General features: G+C 35.4%; 1 pseudogene; it reads right to left on the bottom strand.

Moving 5' to 3' along the window:
- Positions 1-1695: 1695 nt before the first annotated feature.
- LOC119640979 lies at positions 1696-3542 on the bottom strand (annotated as a pseudogene).
- Between the last annotated feature and the right edge of the window lie 4664 nt (positions 3543-8206).

The following is an 8206-nucleotide window of genomic DNA, read 5'->3' as shown; positions in this document are numbered from 1 at the left end:
CCTCTTGGAATAATATTATTCATGATAAATGCGTAGTGCAATTAAACTTACTTAATTCAATCACCAACTCAAAAACAAATCGATCAGGGTCTTGTCTTCGAATCGCTTGTCTGCAAAAACTTAACCACTTCGTCGAAAATAACTTCAAAATATACGCAACGGATGGATCTATCAATTCGGACATCTCTAGTTTTTCAATTATTGAATACCCAAATTTACTTATAGGAAAATTCAAAGTTCTACAAGAACTATCATCCACTTTCATTGAACTTCTGGCCATCAGACAAGCAATCATCCACGCATCTGAAATTAAGCTGAAAAAATTTGTAGTTTTCTCTGACAGCAAATCTGCTCTAATTTTAATCAAGAACAAAGACCCATTCAATAAGTATGTCTTCGATATCTACAACCTTTTAAAAGACCCAAGTATTGAAAAATGCCACATCATCTGCATCCCAGATCACTGCGGTTTTAGTATCAATGAAAAAGCTGACTTCCATGCTCGTCAAGCTAGGTTCGATGGTACAGTTTTGTCCATAAACTACCCCCCCAGCGAAGCTTTTCTGCTAGTCAAAAAACTCATCATAAAAGAATGGAAAGATGAGTATCATGTTTTAGCTAGAGAAAAAAGTGACCGGCTGTTCTACAAAATTTACCCTTTTTTGACACCCACGCTTCTACCTAAAGGAAAATTCACAACATGGGAATTTAAAGTTCTTCACCGTCTTATGAGTAATCACACCTACGACAAGGTCTATTTTAAAATGATCAAAGTCTCCTCCTCTGACATCTGTGAGGATTGCAATATCACTGAGTCTGCCGAGCACCTTATTTTTGAGTGCAGGAGGTTTGACATCCTTAGACAATTTTTCAGTATATTTAACCTGTATAACAATCTATGTGAAATTTTTCGTGCTGGTAACTTTAGGCATTTGAAGCAACTGACTGCCTTTATCAAATCAGCTGAGTTTTCATTCTAATTTTACATTTAGTATTTCTATTACAATCACGAATCGCCTACACTTTTTCTTTTATCGGCATTATTAGCCGGATCTTGACAGTACAGTAACAAGGACGGTGATTTATGGATTGACAGCGGAACATTGCCAACACTCTGCCACATCAGTCTACCTATGCTTAAATTTTTTCATCAATCGCTCTCAACTTCGTTTCTGGATTATGGATCTAACATTAACTTAACTGGTTCAATCCATCTCTAAACAAAAAAAAAAAAAAAAAAAAAAAAGAGCTTGAGTCAATTTTTTTAAAATATAAATAATAATAATATTCAAGAAGTGATATTTTTTGGGCGATTTTATAATCGTGGGCCCAGAAGAAGAGAAAAGAAGCCATGCACATCTGTATTATTTATATTGGCGGAATTAATAGTTTAAAATCTTAATATATTTATTATTGAGGGGATAAATTACGTAAATGTAAACGTAAATATGAAAGTGAAAATATTGAGCAAACTTGTAAGTTCACACAAGATTTATAGAAAAAATTAAAAAATGTTTCTTTTTAGGCAGAAAAGATTATACAACTTAAGATATATGTATGGAATAAGAAACTTTTTCTTAATTTATTTAGAATTATTGAGTGCTTTCTCCGAATATTTTTAAAAAAATAGTTGAATTCCAATAAAAATTCTTCAAATAACGTTAATGAATTTTTCTTAAAAGACCGTGTGTTGGCTGTATATTTAAAAAAGAATTAATAATAAATTAATAAATATATTATATAAATGTCACGGAAGTTTACAAATGGGTCTTGTTTACATAAACATTTGATTAACGAATCTGCTACATTTTCATTCGAAGCAACATAAATTAGAAAATAACAAACTGTTTCACTATACACTAATGAATTTCTAAATAAGAAACTTATTTATTTGATTCACAGATTGGATTGGACTCCTTATACCGTCAATAGTAGAAACTTGGTAGTAAACATTTTTAAAACTTCTCCACTCCAGCAGCTAAGACGAGGAAGATGGACCGCTGCCAAGACGTTCTGGTCGGCTGTATTATTGGTCTGCTTTCCATGGTATTATATTATACATGGTATTATTGGTCTGGTTTCCATCATAGTTTATCGTCAGTATTATCCTTCAATATTCTCAATGGATTGTCATCAATCTTATCCGCGTAAATTATGCCAGGCGACTGAACTAACGGCGAAAGCAACTTTACGTTCGGTCATAAAGCTCTTTTCTGTTCTTATAGGCAACTGCCCAGGGAAAAGGTAGGTGATAGTAATATATTGTACGACAACGAAGAAACTAATTCGGAACAGACGATCGCGCTGAAGTGAACAGTTGCAGTGTTTCTCGCGCTCCTTTTTCTTAACAATATCCAAACTAGTGCTTTTATTTAATTCTATCGGGCGACTGATTGCGTAGCGGGCATCCACCTCCTTCATGACTTTAATGAAATCTTTGGGTTCACGAGACTTACAAACGCGAAACCTTTATTTTCACCTGCACTTTTAACACATATTACGCGAGCCCTTTGAAATGAGGAGTATTTGCTAAAAGTCCGTGTAGGTACTCACACATCGTTAACATCATTACTCAAATCACCGCAGAATATACGGAAATCATCATCGCGCCAGTCAGCTAAAGTAGGATCTTCTTAAACTTGACTCCCAGCTACTCGTATAGTTTTCCGGTCTTCCTTTCTATGTTCCGTACTCTGAAAGGATTGTAAAGTTGAGGAGGCCCGAGCCGCCTTAATTGCTTCTTCTGCTATAGGGTTGGGTCCAGATTTTTCTGACTTCAGTTTTTTTAATTTTTGTGTAACGTCAAATTGTATAGCATGTTGCCACTGTGGGCACATTAACAGATTGCCGACTTTGGTATAACTTGAGAGCATTGCTTAAAACAACTAGCAGGATTCACAGCAGCTTGGATAGTGTTATTTGCTGTTTGAGTCGGCACAAAGGTTGCCAAGAAAAGGTTTGCAGGTGCTATTGGCGGCGTTGGAACTGATATGCGCGGAGTATCTTGTGCGCCAGTGCTAGTCGTATTTACTCCACCTGCCGGTTGTTGTTGCAGCTTTTGTTGTACTTGGTTGTTGGTGTTAGAAATAAAGGAAGTACAATAACTGGTATACGATTTGAATCTTTTAAAAATTTCAAAAAGAGATCCCTTAAGATGTCCTACGGACCACTCAAGGCACTGGAAAGAAAAAATTTGATAAAAAGTTTTCAAAGTATAAAAAAAAGCTCACGTACCTCATCTCTCTTTTCACCTTCATCCGGGAAAAAATATTTTGCAGCAGCGTTGGTAGAAAACAACATGAGTCCACTGTCCGATTCCAGCCTTGGTAATAATAATAAATTTTTGGTTTTATCATCTGCATTAATAAATAAAAAGAATTGAATGAATTAACAGTCAATAAAAGTTATACTATTTGGATGATAGGGGCTTACGTTTATGCCAATCTTTTCAACTGTCATCTCACATTTGGCCAGTTTCGCCAAAATTTGCAGTTTCAATCCAAATGGATTGCCTTCATTCGTATAGATTTTCATATACCATACGATCGAAAAGTATACCATACGACCAGAAAAGTATACTATACGACCAGAAAGTATACTATACGACCAGAAAAGTATACTATACGACCAGAAAGTATACCATACGACCGAAAAGTATACCATACGACCGAAAGAAAGAATTCGTGTAAAACAAGTGTATTGGCAAACCGTGTTATTTACAAATCGTGTAAGAAACCGGGTATGTTTGTATTTGATATGGATTGGACCTTTTACCTTAAATTTAGATCCATAATCCAGTAACTATATAGAGAAATCCATTGATGATATTCAAAATTTCACGTGATGATGAAATATTGATGCTTTTTTACTAAGATTTTTTTAATTTTTTGCTTTCTAGGTTATGTTTGACTCTTTTCTTTATTTGTTTATTTCAATTGAGTAACACGCTGAAGTTGGTTGTGTACACCCCAACGACAGCATGAAGACTGTAAGAAACCGGGTAAAGGAGGAGTCGATGCTTCACACTTGTGTTTTGTTTATCTAAAGCTTTCTGCAGTCAAATTTTTTTTTTTATGGATTTGGTAGGCAACTGTTTGGGATATACACAAACATCTAAACAAATATTTATTCATTTAGTTTATTAATTTTAATCGAAATATTCGATTGGAAATTAAATATAATCAACGATAATCGAATTAATTAAAAGAAACAGCTGTTCTTAACATGCTTGCGCTACATTTTCTTCTTCTGAACTTTTGTTGATATTAGCATTTTCGTCAGCCGGACTTGTTTCTTTGGAATCGAATATTGGTGGTTTCGGGGTTAAAGCTTCTGCGTATTCATCTAACAAAAATGACATCTCCAAGCGCCAATTGTATCGGGCGTATACTAAGAATGAGGCAACTTTTTTCACTTTAGCCAATTCTTTGTTATCACCCCCACGTAATAGGCAAGTAAAGCCGCCTTCTCGAAAAACATTAGGGTCTTTGCACCATTATTGCCATCGTTGTAAGTGCGTATACAAAACTTATCGCATATACCTAATTTTGGTTGTGCAATATTACCTTCAATGTTGGTGAGTACATGGCATTGCCGTAATTGAACTCTCTAAACGTTTGCCTCCCGGTATGTTTTTGAAATTTACAAAATTCCGTATATCCATTAGTTCGTTGGTGCAGTATTAGCTGCTCTGCATCATAAGGGACTTAAGATTTTACTCCACTGCAAATCTAATTGAAAAGTACGCAACATTTGTGCCAGCAATTGTTCCTCGTGGTCACAGTAAGACTCACAGTTTCGAAGTTGTTGAATGCATTCCGTTATCCATATCCACATCACGCGGTATTTTAAATTTGAGTTCAGTATCCAGAAAATTGGGAGGATGAGGCTCATTACCGAATTGTTCGAATTGCGGACTTACGGTACCTGTTTGCTGATTAACGCTATTAAAGTTGATGTCCTTATGATCCTATTTCAAGACTGCAGCAAATGGATCATAAGTTACCAGATGCCTTCATCCAACGTTTTCCGCGAGGCTGCAGAACGATCATCATTGTCAAGACTATAGTTTTTTGCAGAAAATCTCAGAAACCACGTACCATATTTTCACCTCAAACTAACTCAATCATTCTTGTGTTCTAGTTAAAAAAAAACTAACATGCAAGGACTTATACCCATAACTAGGCATCTTCTAATTTTTATGTTTCTTTTCAGGTCCCTTGTTTGCACCCCTTTTTTCCCCTTGTTATTTATTGTTTTATGGTTATATATTTATTTATATTATCTTATATCTTCTTATTTTGTTGTAAGTATCGTATATATTGCTTTATTTGTTGTTTTATCATTTATTACGCAATGAATGTGCATCTTAGTGTATCAGACTTATTTAGCATATGTTCGTGCGTGATCGCTAATTGACCCAGTAAACATTATGTTATTTGGGGTAACGCAACGACAACAAGTTGGGCGACGCAACTAAAATAGAGTCGTTTGCCACGTTGTTTTCAAAATTTCTTGAGATCACCATCATGTTAATAATTTCGCCCTTTGTCTGCTTATTTTAATCAATAAATCCGAAAACGTTCTTCAAATTACATTTTTTACTTGTTTTTAATAATTGCGTTTATTCAATTAAAAAATCAACAGCTGATTATGATATTGCACAACCACATGGCTGTGTTTACATATTGAAGATAAACCTGCACGCAACCAAATAGTTGTTTACATATTGAAAAGATAGATTTTACCGTACTTCTATCAAAGGCTCTACTGCTTATGTTCAAAAATGAAAACAACCGGCCATCCTCATACAAAGTTACATATGATTAAGTTTTCTTGCTTTCTCTTTTTTCGCATTTGATGTTTATTAATCATAAGATAAGGAAGACAGTAACTTTAAAACTATTTTGTATTTCTCAAATGAAGATACATTATCTCCCTTAACATGCGTTAATTCTAAAATAAATATGATTTAGAATTGATTTGTCTTAATGATATCAGCGATATGGGAATCAAATAAAAGGACTTAGAGAATGAAAGCTGAAAAAGTAAGTATGTTAATTCTAAATTAATTATGATGGTCGCCACGAGGTGGTGGATTAATTTTTCTTAGCAATACCTTTTAAAGGAATTCCGAATTATCCAGCAGCAGCAAGAACAGATTCAGGTTGTAAGAGAACCCCTAAACCATTGCAAACATGCATAAGCTTGGTAACCAACCAACTGTGTTGTAACGGGCTACCAACACAATATTATTTTAGATAAAAAAATGAGACATTAAGAATGAAATGGTAGTTTAAGGACGATATAGGTAAATCGCGCATATTAAGCAAAGTGGCTTTAATAGACTCTAAAGAGTCCCATAATGACAATAAGTGATAGACATCATTTAGGTTTCTGCAAACATCTCTGAGCCGATTAAACAGCTCATATTTGTATTTACATTGACTAAGCTTAATCAAGACAAAGTGCATAGAGAAGCGATTAGGGACATTTAAGCTTATCTCAGCAAGTAATGCGGGCGAGTAAATAGTACTATTTATTACTTTGATTAAGAAGGAAACACCAAGAACAAATCTACGTTTCTCAAGTGACGGTAGGGATAATAGAAGCAACCAATTTTCATAGGGGGGAAGAGAGGCAATCGGATCCAAACCCAAATTCCTACGGGCAAACAGCAACTGATTCGATTGAAGCTACATAGTACCTATAAGACCAAGCGCTAACCCGGCTTTGCTTAACGACAGCTTATTATGCTACTCAAAACGTAACCTATGGTCAAATAGAACGCCTAAATCTGTGAACGAATCGACGTCCTCCCACTTGTGCGAATCAACGAAATACTGAGTAATGAATGACTTCCTTCTTGAGAAAGAAAGCAGGGCAGCCTATTCCTATAAATGGAGATATCCGAACAGGTCCCATATAAGGAAATTTCGCTCGAATGGCGATAAATTCAATGTCGGGAGTAATGGGAAATTCAATTGAATAGAAGGACACGGCCGCAGATATGGCAATTAGACCACCACCACCATTGCGATACAACCGATCATTTCTGAAAACCTGACACGAATTATGGAAAAGTTCTGGCGAATGTACATCAGGCTTTAACCAAGTTTCAGTGAAGGCCAAACAAGAAAACACCGTGCTTACTGAATTTAGGAAAGTAGAACGAATTTTTGAATTTAGGCCCCTAACATTTTTTGATGAATAAGAGATAATGAGCTTGAAGAAATATTTAGTTTTTTGAAGGGGAAAGGGCTACTGCATTAGTATTACGGGGTCGATCACGAGGGGTAAATTCCTTGATTAAGGATCCAACAGACCACAATGGTTTATTTAACAACATAGAAAAGATTAATGCATCATATAAGTTGTCATGAAACTCTTTTTCTTTCCTCGCCGCTGAGGATTTAAATTTTTTTTTTAGACAAAGAAAAAAATAAAAAAAAACACAATAAAAGGAAACGTCGCGTCGGTTGTCTAGCGTCCGTCTGTCCACCGTAAGTCCGTCTGTCACCGTCTGGAGTCTTCCCTAACGTGCCATCATATGCACACCCTCCCCTTTTTCCAGCCACAGCGGTGGCAGCGCGCGCTTAGCCACGCATTGGGGAAACAAACAAAAAAAAATTAAATAAACTAAACTAACTTACTGTACAGGCGTCGGTGCAGGGTCGGCCGCGGTAGCTGCTAAATCGGCACTCTGGGTTCCTCCTTCCAATAAGCCTTTTCCACCCTTCGCAGCAAAGTTTCACAATCGTAGGATCTCCGTACAAGTAGTTGAATTAGGTGACAAACCCCCTTTTTCTTTGAGATGGCTCAATGGTAGTAATCAACGCACAGCATGTATATAAATATTTTATTCTTTTATTTCACAGTAAAGTTTTACAATCGTAGGATTTAACATGTATATAAATATTTTATTCTTTTATTTCACGGTAAAGTTTTACAATCGTAGGATTTCTGTACAAGTAATTGAATTAGGTGACAAAGTTTTTCTTTCGTGTTGGCTAAATGGCAGTAACCAACTCGCCACGCAGACCGATTGTCATTTCATATTAATTTTCCCATCTCTTTTACAATAGATTAAATCAAAGTTTATTTCGATCTTCTTGTTAATTTTTAATACTCATATTAATTTTCACATCTCTTTTATAATAAATTAAATCAAAGTTTACTTCGATCTTCTTTTTAATTTTTAATAGTT

Source organism: Glossina fuscipes, unplaced genomic scaffold (assembly GCF_014805625.2).
Source record: "Glossina fuscipes isolate IAEA_lab_2018 unplaced genomic scaffold, Yale_Gfus_2 133, whole genome shotgun sequence".
Lineage (NCBI taxonomy): Eukaryota > Metazoa > Arthropoda > Insecta > Diptera > Glossinidae > Glossina > Glossina fuscipes.
The sequence above is the reverse complement of the archived record's forward strand: the minus strand, read 5'-3'. Positions and strand labels throughout refer to the sequence as shown.